The following is a 14,616-nucleotide window of genomic DNA, read 5'->3' as shown; positions in this document are numbered from 1 at the left end:
AGAGGAGGTACTACGGGTTCTATACCCTATGTGTCCGTTGTGACGAAGTTGTGTATGGCAGTTCATGTTTATTGGCCCGCGTATGAGCAGCTACAGCTTCCCAGTGCTCCTATCGACAGTTCTACGCTGTTGAACATGACCGATTGGTATGGTGGCTAGCCCGATCCTAAGAGGCTTGGTTATTCATATGATCATCTGCCAGGTGGTAGACCTGCGGATCAAACTTTTGCTGGTGGGACGCAGCAGGAAAGGAAGGTAGCTTGGAGAGCTCAGTTGGGAGAGGAGGCTGGTTCGTCGCAGCAGTAGCAAGAAGAGGCTGGAGCTGAGGTTAGAGCTGGTTTGAGTACGACGCAGTATAGGAGTCTAGCGAGGAGGATGGATGCGATGCACGACATCCATAGTCGGTTTGCACGTGATCTCACCCAAGCAATTGGGACTGCATTCAGAGCCACCGGTGTTGACATCTAGTGGCCAGTATTTGGTGAGGATTCCGTGTATCCACCTCCATACACGCCTGACACTCCACCCGTTAAGGGTGATGATCCTGATTCGGAGTAGGTATGCCTGATTCCTTACTATTACCGTCACTGAGGACAGTGAATATTTTAAGTTTGGGGGTAGTAGTTGAAGGAATATGTTTTGTGTGAGTCGCATATAGTTTGTATATTCATGATATTTTAGTTCATATAGTTGCATAATTTTCCATATAGTAGTTTTTATTTATTTATTTTGGTAGTTTTTATGTTAGTTTGTTCATGTAGTTTCATGCATTTACATAATAACATAATCTCGTAGATGATTTTTCCGGTTGACTTGTGATATTGATGCAAGTGTAGTGATGTCGTAATTAGTGATGTTAATTCTTATTTAATTGATTTGCATGCTAGATACAATATAACACCCACCAAATCCGGGGTATAGATTTGGGGCATTATTCATTAACTACAAACCAAACCTGCACAGGCGGAATATAAATATAATAATTACCCTGAACTACTGCTACTCAGGATCTTTTAAGGTTAAGAGTTGAAAACAAGAACGACACACTAACTTTATTATAAACCCAAATAAAAACAATCTGTCTCAAGAACTCTCTTTATTACAAAACTTTATTCTATCTACATTCTCACCACACAACTTTTATTCAAACCAACATTACAACTTATCCTGTTACACCTGATCTGGTAACTCAAAGCTCTCTTCTGGGATAGGGATGAACACTCTTGGTATAAGAGCGTCCCGCTGTTTGACTCGCTTCTTGACTATGCGGGTTCTGATAAGTTTCATTCTCTACCTTAACTTTAAAACAATAGGAATAACAATAAAAGAGGATGAGCCAAAATTGCTCAACAAGCCTGCAATAATATTTATAGTATGAAGAGAAAAGAATAAATGAATCGATAGTCTGATGGTTTGAAAAACCATTTGTATCTGTATAGGATAATAATTTGCCAACACTTGCGAGTGCCAAATGAACAAGACTGGAAACAAAAACCAACATATGCACTATAACCTGCTGACCAGTTAGGATACAGTGCGGATCTATACCCAACTGCATAGACCTAACCAACATAAGGAGTACTCAGGCAACTATGGCCTATTAATTAAAGGTCTAGGTAAAAACCATCCAGTCCAAAGTTTAGCATCCGGAACAATCAGAATGCTTTTGATGTATCCCAACATCAGGATATATCAGAGTATATATATAACAAGGGTAAAAGTATTGGAATATGAATAGGGGATTCAATAAATTAGGAAAAATTAAGAATCGAAATGAAATAGAAACAAGAATCAATAATTGCGTAACAGTGTATATGAACAAGAATTATCAAAGTGTAACTGATATGGAAAATGGGGTATAATTCACTATTCTGAATTTAGAATAGGGGAAAAACTTGTCTTGTGCGTACTTAACCTGGTTCAACTCACCGCCTTCTATCTCCTGCTTGATCTGCCTTGTTGATACTGAATCAATCATAGAAAGATAGTTGTTTAGATAACCCACTACATACGCGTACCTCGAATTGATACCACGTAACCCTATCAATCTACCCATGCGTTTCTAACTGACTCGCATATATACATATATAATTATAAAGCACATAAGGTTCATATAATCATGTAAAACACATAGCATATAAAGCACATAATTGATTTTTTTGGACTTATAAATATTTTTGGAATCGATACTAGACTCATACCTGTATTAACTAACCCTATTTGATTTTATTATAATTTTTCAGGATCTATTTGACTCTATTCTACCCATATTAGGGCATATACACAATTAACTATCACAAGACGACTCTCTTTCGGAAGAAATTATGGCTTACAATTATTTTTATTGGATTCGTTTCATTTTTTTGAGTCTAGAGGTCTTCGTTTCACTCAAATCGGACTAACGGTTTAATTACTACGAATTAAACAAGATTTAATAAATTAATAATCAATTATAAATTATTAATTATAATTAAATAATCCTTAATTATATTTTTTAATAATTAATTAATAATTATTGTATTTTTAAAATAATTAATCCCTAATTATTAGGATTAATTACAATTATTACCATTATTTACAAATTATAATCATTTACCCGATTATATCGATAATTTACAAATAAATAATCGATACAGCTAATTGATGCGCTATTTATCGAATAAATAATTATTATTCGCTCCATAATTGAACTCAACGATCAACTACTCGTATAAATACGAGCTACTCGCATTCCTCGTAAAATTATTGAACTATTATTATTATTATTATAACTTATACGATTAATTAATCATTCATAATTAATTATTCATTACGAATAATCATTACGACATTCTTCAAATAAATAAATTATCGTTCGAATAACAATTCTAATTAACGAACCCATACTCGTATAGATACGAGTTACTCGCAATATCCAACTAATTAACGGATTGCTATTCATATTATTCGATTATTTTTAATCCTAATTTATTAATTAATTACCTAATTATTAATTAATTAACTAACTAATAAATAATTAGATAAATAATAAAATAATTAAATTCGAATTTCTAAATTAATAAAATAATTTAGAAATTAATTATAAAAATTTTCAAAATTTAAAACTAATTTTTATTTGATTTTTAGAATTAATAAAAATTGATTTTCTATTTTATAAAATCAGAATAAATAATTAAAAATTCAGAAACAACAAACAAGGAAACAGGTCATGGGTTTTTGGATCGAAACCGGGTCGAACACCGGGTTGAAACCGGGTTGATTCCGGGTCGTCCACGAACAGCCCCACCGGCAACGACGCCGTTGGGTTTTCCGGCGAAGCAATTCGGCCACTACAGCGATGCAACGACAAAATTAGCTGACGGTTTTCATTCCCCGGCCTTCCAGAAACCTCATCCCACCGTCCTCTTCCATCCCTGTCGCACAGATCGTCATCTCTGGCCAAAAATAGAACAACTCCGGTGAGCTGCAACCGAATCCGACGAGCTCGATTTCCAGGCAAAACAGACACCGTTTGATTCGTTTCTTGGTGGGTTTTCACTCCAAATCACTCAAGGAACACAACCATGCCAACAATATCGTCTAATAACACCAGGAACAATTTCTCCGATCAAACCAAAACATTTTCCGGCCAAAACTCAAAGTATCGATTTCGTACACGAAAAATCACGAATAATAACTTAAAATAAAGCTTATTACTTCTACAATCTAACCCTTATAACCACAACAATCTCAGATTCATGTATTTTCAAAAATAAATTAAAATAAAATTACATAACTTTAAAACTAAGAACTAACACTTAGAACCTTACTTTAATGAATTAAATAGCATAAATCTATTGTAAACAAGTATATGAAACTATCCCAAGCATCAAATTCAACCCAGATCCCACAATCAAAAATCCCCAAATTCAGTTCATGAACCCTAACATACAAATTGAAAATCGAAGCAACAAAACATGAAATTGATGATATGAATAGAAAGTAGAGATCGAGAGGATCATTTTGGTTACTCACATGAAGGATTTGAGCAACAGAATCACTATGAAATCTGATGTTTAATTCTCTGCTTGTTCTTCACCAACACTACTTGTTCTTGATTTTCTGATTTTTTAATTATAATTAACTAATTAATTAATAATAAATCAGCTATTTATAGTACTGAGAATAATAACCTAAATAAAATTAAGGGGCTAATTACACATCTAATAAAAATATTTGGCCCCAATTTTATAATTTTTGGGTATTAATTATGAATTTTTAAATATCCTATAAATACAAAATAAATGCTAAAAATTCCCTAAAATTATGAATATTACAAAAATGCAAAGAAAAATGATGTATGATAATTTCAGGATCATATAAAAATAAAAATGTGATTTTTGTGGGGCTTTTGGTACCCGAAGGAGTCCGGAAAAGTCATTTTTCGTGAAAAAGGTAAATTTGTAAATCGTCTAGGGGTTCAGAATAGCGATATGGTATAGGTCATTTTTGGAAAAATAGGGCCAATGATTTTGTTTGAAATACGGGTTTTTAAAACACTGTTTGAGCTGTACGGGTTTTGATATAAAATATATAACTAACGATAAAACACTCAATAAATACCCAAAACACGTTCGGATCAAAACAGACAACACGTAGCACATAGCAATTAGGGTTTAACGACTCAACACAGTTAATCACATAATAATACACATAATTTATCTTTATTATAATATAATACAAGCGTAATTTCTTGGTCGTTACATTCTCCCCCTTAACAGGATTTTGTCCTCAGAATCACACTATGTAAATAACTGAGGATACTTCTCTAACATATCACTCTCGAGTTCCCAGGTTGATTCTTCAACAACTGGGTTTCTCCACAAAACTCTCACTAATGGTACAAACTTATTCCTTAATACCATCTCTTGTCGATCTAAAATTCTTATCGGCTGCTCTACATACGACAAATCTTCCTAAAGTTCTATTGGCTCATATTCTATTACATGCCTTGTGTTAGGGTTGTACTTCTTAAGCATAGATTCATGAAATATGTTATGAATATGCTGCATATGGGGTGGTAAAGCTAACTCGTACGCAACCTTTCCGACTTTCTTCAAATTTTCAAATGGTTTAACGTAGCGAGGTTTTAATTTGCCTTTGTTGCCAAACCTAGTTAGTCCCTTCCATGGTGATACCTTTAGCAGTACATGTTCCCCTTCCTGGTAGTCCATATCTTTTCTTGATTGATCTGCATATTTACGCTGTCGATTCTGCGCTGCTTCAAGTCATTTTCGGATAAGTTCTACTTTTTCCTTGGTCTGCTGAATCAGTTCTGGACCTAGAATCGTGCGTTCTCCAACTTCATCCCAACATGTAGGTGATATGTACTTTCTCCCATCATATAAAGTTTCATAAGGTGGCATTCCGATACTTTCTTGATAGCTGTTATTGTAAGAAAATTCCACTAGCGGTAAGTGTTCATCCCAATTGCCTTAAAAGTCTAGTGCGCATACACGTAGCATATCTTCAATTGTTTGGATTGTCCTTTCACTTTCCCCGTCCGTTTGTGGGTGATAAGCAGTTCTCATGTTCAACTTGGTTCCTAGACATTATTGGAATTATCTCCAAAATCTTGAATTGAAACGGGGATCTCGATCCGATATAATAGATACGGGTACTCCATGATGCATAACGATTTCCTTGAGATATAAGTGCACCAACTTGTCCAGTGAAAACCTTTCGTTGATCGGGAGAAAATGTGCTGACTTCGTTAATCGATCAATGATAACCCAAATTGCATCATGATTTGCTTTCGTCTTTGGAAGTCCCACTATAAAATCCATGGCTAAGTGCTCCCATTTCCATTCTGGAATATCTAGTGGTTGTAGTAGTCCGCTCGGGCGTTGATGTTCAGCTTTCACTCTTTGGCACATATAACACTTGCTAACCCATTCTGCTATTTCTTTCTTCATATTTGGCCACCAAAAGTTTTCCTTCAGGTCTCTATACATCTTCGTGCTTCCAGGATGAATCGAATATCTTGAACTATGAGCGTCTTGCAAAATTTCCGCTTTTAATTCCGGTTCGTTAGGTATCCAGATCCTTGAAGCAACTCGAAAAATTCCTTTGGCATCCTTCTGACTGGTAATCTCTTCTCCTGTCAAGTTGTCAATTTCCTGATCCATTACTTCTTCTTGACACCTTCTTATCTTTTCCAATAGTTCCGGCTGAAAAGTCATAGCGTAAATCATTTCAGTAGAGCTTTCTGGAACACGAACTTCAATCTCTAGTTTATCAAATTCTTTGATTAAGTCTTCTAAAGATGTTAATAGATTCAATCGTTCCTTTAGACTTTACGCGTCTGCTACTACATTGGCCTTGCCTGGATGATAATTGATTGAAACGTCGTAATCCTTGATTAACTCTAGCCAACATCGTTGTCGCATATTGAGTTCCTTCTGTGTGAAAATATACTTCAAGCTTTTATGATCCGTGTAAATCTCACATCTTTCGCCGTATAGATAGTGTCTCCAAAGCTTTAGTGCGAACACAATTGCTGCTAGTTCGAGATCGTGCGTCGGATATTTTTGTTCATGCGGCTTTAGTTATCTAGAAGCATATGCGATCACGTTGCCATGTTGCATCAAAATACATCCAAGTCCTCGATAAGAAGCGTCGCTGTCTATGACAAAATCTCCTTGATCGTCAGGTAAAACAAGCACAGGTGCAGTTATTAGTCGATTCTTCAATTCTTGGAAACTTGCTCCACATTTCTCGTTCCATTTGAACTTTTCATTTTTTTGTGTCAACTTCGTCAATGGTGTGGCTATCTTTGCAAAATTTTTGACAAATCTTCTGTAGTACCCTGCTAATCCCAAGAAACTTCGGACTTCCGTTGGCGTCTTTGGTCTTTCCCAATTTAGAATAGCTTCAATCTTCGCTGGATCCACTTGAATTTCTTCAATACTGATGATGTGTCCTAGAAATTGCACTTCCTTCAACCAAAATTCACATTTTGAAAATTTCGCATAAAGCTGCTCCTTTCGTAACACCTCCAATGTCCTTCTTAAGTGTGCTGCATGTTCTTCTTCCGTCTTTGAATAAATCAAGATGTCATCAATAAATAAAATGATAAACTTATCTAGATACTTCTTGAATACTCGATTCATCAAATCCATAAATGCTGCAGGTGCATTCGTCAGTCCAAAAGCCATCACGAGAAATTCATAGTGTCCATACCTCGTTCTGAACGTAGTCTTTGGAATATCTTCTGCCTTGATCTTTAACTGATGATAACCTGATCGTAAGTCAATTTCGAAAACCATGCTGCTCCTTTTAGTTGATCAAATAAGTCATCGATGCGAGGCAAAGGATATTTATTCTTGATAGTTAACTTGTTCAGCTCACGATAATCGATACATAATCGCATACTACCGTCCTTCTTTTTCACGAACAATACTGGTGCGCCCCATGGGGATACACTTGGCCTTTTAATTCCTTTGTCGAGAAGTTCTTGCAATTGCCATTGACATGTGGTTGATGGTTCCAGTGCCTTGTTTGTACATGACAATGAAGAAAGTGAAGATGAGCAAGATGATCAAGTTCCAATTATTCAAGCTATGGAACAAAAGAACAAAGGACCTCACAAGCAAGTTGTTTTGGAACTGGAAGAAGATGAATACTACACTTTGGATGAGCCAGATGAAATGGACAAATACATGGCTTACTTGGCTAGAAAATTTTCTAACATTAGAGTCAAGAGGCCAAGGTTGTTCAAGAATAAGGGACAATCTTCCAACACAATGTTATAGCATCTCCGGTAAAGACATTCTTTAACTGTGCCAAACATGTCCACCTCATCATAAATAATTATTTTTAATTTATTTCTTCATTTATTTCACATTTAACACCATTCGACTCCAATATTTGACATTACATGTGAGGTTCCTAGATAGTACCCAAATAAATAATATAAGAAGCTAGATGTAATATAATTGATATCGATAATATATACTTTTAGTGTAAGTATTAGGTTTTTTCCATTTAAAGGCAATATGGTGCAAAAGTTAATTTTTCTTGGCACCCTTGTGACTCCGGTAGGAAGGCACAAAGGAGTGGCATGTCACGTAAGATCGGGCACCGAATTGTTCTTACGACTTTTAACATTTTTGAAATGTTTAAATTAGTCTGATGACCAAATTACACCACGTTAACTCATTTACACCAATTATATATAAATTATAATTTCTAACCTTATCAAATAAATTATACATTTTGCACATTTCTAGGACGTTGTAATTACGTAAGTTTTGTAGCTCAGCCTCAAAATTTTAGAACGAATGGTCTATACAGAAATCTTTATGCACCTATTTCCAGCCCAAGGAATTGGGTCTAGTACTTACCCTTTAATGATATCTTTAAAACTGAGAAAAAATATCATCTTAAAGAGGTTATAACATAAGAGATATTTAATTTTTTTAACTTTAAAATAATTAAAATTTATTTTATACACCACATTATATACAACATACATAGTTTAATTCAATTATAAAATATATACTAAAATTATATGTAAATAACGTTTTTACATCAAAATTGCTTATAAATTCAATAACATTATTGAATTGGATGAACATATTTCAAAATACGAAGATCACAATGACAAGTAAACATAATAAATATGATCATGAATAATCAAAAGTTATTAGATAAGAAAATCTATCATAAATCAGTGTAAAAAACTATGTTATACATGTGTTATGTATATAAATGTGTATTTAATCAAATATATAACTTTATGCAAAAATTGGAACCAATGTTTAATACTAAAAATATCTGAAATATATTAACTATGATGATAGAGGGGTTATTAAATTTTAATACATGTCCCAAATTGTAATATCCCGTATTTTTTGAATAATATTAATAGTTGAATAATAGAATAAAAGGATTAAAATTAGATAAGAACTAGGATTTGAAATTGAATTAGACGAATAAACCAAAAAAATTGGATCAGACTTTAATATCGATAACTTGTAGGTTAAGAAATAGGGTTTTGTAATATTATATATACATCATATTCGTCTTACTCGTCTTTAATATCAAAATTCATAGGGCTTTTATAGACAAATATAAGTAGTCTTATAAAATTCATAGAAAACTCATCGTACGTCAGAATTTGTTGATTCTGGATATTTCGGAAAGGGATTTTTATTCTCTACAACTTTGGTGATTCTTGTTTTTCCATAAGACATCGTTTAGAGGGTCAAAAAGGATAAATAAGAATCTGATCAGAATTAGAATCATGGAGAAGTTCGAGATTTTAGACATTTCGTGTTTAAAGAGTTAATATGGATTGAACTTGTGCTCTAATGTAAATTATCTGTTTTTATGATTGAGGTAAGTAACTTCCCGTTACTCTGTATTATTTGTTTGCCTACTTGTTCTGTAAGTAAATTTCGTTGATCCGCATATTCTGAAACATGAATTATCCATTTGATTACGTAATTGAATCTTTATTATTTAGTATGTGTCATGTAACGCCTTATTATGCATGAGTAGATGTTCTTCTATATTTATTTAGTTATTATAAGTATGATATGGATATGTGAGTAATAATATAACAAATTTTCGAAATTCCCCAATCTAGTCATGTATAAGAATTAGAACCTGATCACTGGGTATTGTGATATATAGAACATATAACAAGTTTGCGCACGTTCCAGAACACATCGATACATTTTTGAGCTTCGATTTCACTTGATGAAGGATGTAAACTAGCCCCTCATTGAATAAAAATAAGAACCCATCACTTGGAAAGTGTGGCATAAAGTATAAGACGTCGGTCACTGGAAAAGTGTGACACAAGGTGTGATTTAGGGCTGTGGGACTAAAGATAAGAATTTGTTATTAAGAATTATTGATTGATTAAAAATTTTGATGATGTGGATTACAAAATATGTTGTGTGATTCGTTTTGATCCTTGTCCTAAAAAATATATTGTGTGATATTTGTTATCGAATATTTGTGCAATCATGTGTGATCTATGTTATTTGTCGCATGTCTAAACTGTATTTTGAAAAAAAATTAAAAATATTATTTTGAATCATTGAACAGTAGTTGATTGCTGGGTTTTGCCGGCCATCCTTACAAATTCAGGTTTCGTCCAAGATTAGAGTTGGATATGATTGAAGTTTGAGGACTTAGAATTGGAGAATATTGACTATTCGACTTCTGTTAGCTGCGCTTTTGTAATAATAAACCTTTTTAATTAAATTTTGGATTATTAATTATATTTTATTTTAGTTTCGGTTTAAAATTAATAGTCCGGAAGTGCGGGTTGTTATAATTGGTATCAGAGCAGGCTGTCTTTCGGAGTGTGTTAGTTATGGGACTATTACATTTCCTAGGATGCGTTCCTATGGACCATAGTTTAAGCTTGACCTATAAGAGAGTATAGGGCGTAGACGTATAGAATTATTGTGAATTTGGGACCAAATTTTTTTTAAGAAGGGTAGGATGTAATATCCTAAATTTTTTAGAATAATATAAATAGTGAATAATAAAATTAAAAAAAATTAAAATTAGATAAAAACTAGGATTTAAAACTGAATTAGACTAATGGGCCTAAAATTTGGATCCGACTTTAATACATATAACTTGTAGCTTAAGAAATAGGGTTTTGTAATATTATATATACATAATATTCGTCTTCCTCGTCTTTAATATCAAAATTCGTAGGGCTTTTATAGACAAAAATCAGCAGTCTTGCAAAATTCATAGAAAATTCATCTTAAGTTAGAATTCGTTGCATATGACATTTCGGAAATGCTTTTTGTTCTATATAATTTTTGTTGATTCGTGTTTTTCAAGAAAACATCGTTGAGAGAGGTCAAAATGGCTAATTAAATATCTGATCAGGATTAGAATCGTGGAAAAGTTTGAGATTTTAGATGTTTCATGTTTAAGAGTTAATATGGATTGTATGTGTGCTCTAATGTGAATAATCTGTTTTCGTGATTGAGTTAAGTAACTTCCCGTTGCTCTATATTATTTATTTTCCTATATGTTCTATAAGTAAATTTTTGTTGCTCCGTATATTTTGAAACATGAATTATAAGTTTGAATATGTATTGTATTTCTTGAGTCTGTAAAAAGGTTAGAAGATTAGGCTGGAGTATTTTTATGTAAACAGTTTCAATCGTAAGAATAAACTCTGGAAGAAGATCAAACAATGATTATGCCTCAGAGAAAAGATGTAGAAGCTTGGAGTTGAATAAATCTGTTTAATGAAAAATGTTCTAAGTCAAGATATCGACAAGTCACATATCAAGGTATATAAAGAAGTCAATCGAGAACTCCAGAATGACTTATCGAGAAGTCTAAAATGGCTTATAAAGAAGTCTCGGATATATCGAAAAGTCAAATGAAGATGTGAAGATTGGAGATATCGACAAGTTTCTGCATGTAGAGAACTCAAAGATATCGACAAGTTAAATGAAGATGGGAAGATTGGAGATATCGACAAGTCAATTCCTCATTAGAGAACTCAGAGATATCGACAAGTTAAATGAAGATGTGAAGATTGGAGATATCGACAAGTCAATTCCTCATTAGAGATCTCAGAGATATCGACAAGTCAAAATGTATATAGAGATCTGAGAGACATTGACAAGTCATTTCTACATGTAGAGATCTAGAGACCTCGACAAGTCAAGTACACTTATAGAGATAGAGACCTCGACAAGTCAAATAAACTTATAGAGAACTTAGAGATCTCGATAAGTCATTATACTTATCGAGATGTCAGTTCTCTATAGAACAAACTAGAGATCTCGACATGAACCTCAAATACAGTAATACAGACAAGTTAAAGATTCAAGATTATTAATCAACGAACGATCTATTCACTAAGATTGGAAAGTCTACAAAAGCAGCTTGAAAAGTGCAAGATCAAGGGCCAAGATTAACTGACAAAGATTGGTCACGGACGTACAAGATTTGCAAAGATTTACTGATCCAAAAATAGAAAAAATCAGAGATAGCTTAGAAAAGGGTTTAGTACATCTTATTGCATGTTGTGTATACATGTGTTTATTAATCTATAAAGTAAACACTGATCCCATGTTTTTAGGAGTAACAAAATAGATCTAAATTTTTTTGTACTTTCTCAAGGAAAAAGCTGAGTTCTTATATTTTTAAGAACACAGAATTTGTAGCATGACATATTTAAATAGTACAAATTGAGTTTTGAAATATTGTGCTTGTGATTTTATTTATGTTGAACACAATACCTTTACAATTCATAAACTGTTTTGTTCACAATTATACAAACAAATTTTAAAAAGGCTAAAAATCAAGAAAACACATTCACCCCCCTCTTTGTGTTGTACTCAATAGCTAACAAGTGGTATCAGAGTAAAATCTGATAGCAAACAGATAAAGAACTTGGAAGTATGAGTGCACAAAAGATAAGCAGTATCAAGATACCAGCCTTTGATAAAATCAACTATACACTTTGGAAAAAGAAGATGATGTTGTTCATAAGGATGACCAACCCATTGTACATCCAGATTCTCAAAAAATGCCCTTTTACTCCCATGGAAAGGGTTGATGAATATACTGATGGAGATATGGTCATTCGAGCTCATTTTTTCCCTAAAGACCCCTCAAAATACATTGAATCTGAAAAAGAGAAGTCTCTCTAAATAGTGGCCTGCAACTAATTCTGATAGAGTCACTTGATAATGTTATGTACAACAATATTGTTAGCTGTGACACAAACAAACAGATTTGGGAGAAGATTGAGATTTTATGTGAGGGTACAGAGGAAGTTAGATCAAATCAAAGAAGGATACCGGTGTCTCGATATGAGGGTTTTATGGCAAAACCTAAAGAAAGAATAACTGAAGTCTTTGAAAAGTTTAACAAATTGATAAATGACTTGCAACTTCATGATAAATATTATGAAGCTGAGGAGGTGAAGCTAAAGTTCTTTATATCTCTTCCTGACCATCTTGAATAAAAAATATCAGCTATTAGAGAAGGAAGAGACATGAGTAGAATGACACTGGAATTGTTATATGGGATCTTGAAAACTTATGAGCTTGAAATATTACAATGAAAGCCGTTAAAGGCAAACCAAGGACATGTGGTTGATGGTTATAAGCAAGTGAAGATGAACAAGATGCTCAAGCTCTAGTTAGTCATGCTATGGAGAAAAAAGAACAAAGGACCTCAGAAATGAGTTATTTTGGAGCTAGAGGAAGATGAATTCTACACCCTGGATGAGCTAGATGAAATGGATCAATCTATGGCTTACTTGGCTAGGAAACTCTATAACATTAGAGTTAAAAAGCCAAGATTCTTCAAGAACAAGGTACAGTCTTCCAACAGCAACAATTGGAAACCAGCAACAATTGGAAACCAAAGACTCAGTACAACTCAGCTAGCAAAGGTGGCTACAAAACTGGATATGTAAGGTGCTTCAACTGTGATGAGTTGGGTCACTTTGCTACTGAGTGTATGAAGCCCAAGAAGGTGAAGAAGGACAAAGTATATTTGGAGTTGGAGGCAAAGTATTAAGCTCTCTTGAAGAAACAGTCTGGAAAAGCTTATATTGTAGAAGGCAATAGTTGGGATGATACTGATAATATTGATGAGGATGAAAAAGTTGGAAACTATGCACTAATGACTCTTGAGCATGGAGAATCATCTATTTCAAAATTAGAGGTACCAACTCTAACCACTATTGATTTAAATTCTAGTCAATATAAGGAGACTGTTGAAAAGATGAGTTTAGAAATGTTTCATATACACACAAGTATGGTGGCAGCTACCGAGGAAGTGAGTAGGTTGTCAAAGATATATGAGGAGCTTGAGATTGAGAAACAAATTTTAGAACTGCATCTTGTTGAGCTTGAAACGGTCAAGTAGGAAAATGAATATCTAAATAACAAGTTGAAGTGTGCTAATGAAATGGAAGCTATATTGAGGGAAAAGATAGAAAAAATGAAGTGAAGTTGAAGTCCTTCATGAATGCTTCTCAGTTAGTTGGTCAATACCATGAGAATAACAAGCCATGTGCTAATATAGCCATTGGCCTTTACTATGATGCCTTGAACAACAACAAGAAGAATGAAGGTGACAAGGGCAAAGCAACTATAAATGAAGATATCCCAACTATGCTGAGGAAGGTTGATTTACCATTGTTCAAGGCATGTGAAGTCAATTTCAGTGAAGAGGAGTTGGTCATCAATCAAGAATTTGCGGATGAAGAAAAAGAAATGAAAAATAAAGAAACCACTCATGCTGCTGAAAGACAGAAGAAGCCCATGGTTAACCAATTCCCTAAGACACATGTCAAGGAAGTTAAGACTGAGAATACATGAAGGAAGAAAAAGAACAGGATTGGAAAGATAGGAGTAAACAAGAGAAACAACTTTGCATTTGTTGCAGATGCCCCCAGAAAGCAATGTTAGAAATGTGGCTCAACAAATCATCTAATTCACCTTTGGAAAAAAGATGTTAGCGAGCCAAAAGTGGGAGCCTATAGATAAGTTGACGAATGTAGAAGTCCCTTACTCCTTTATGAAAAATTTGACGATATACCTTGCAATATGAAAGTGATGCCAA

Source organism: Apium graveolens, chromosome 3 (assembly GCF_009905375.1).
Source record: "Apium graveolens cultivar Ventura chromosome 3, ASM990537v1, whole genome shotgun sequence".
Lineage (NCBI taxonomy): Eukaryota > Viridiplantae > Streptophyta > Magnoliopsida > Apiales > Apiaceae > Apium > Apium graveolens.
Note: the sequence above shows the minus strand (reverse complement) of the source record.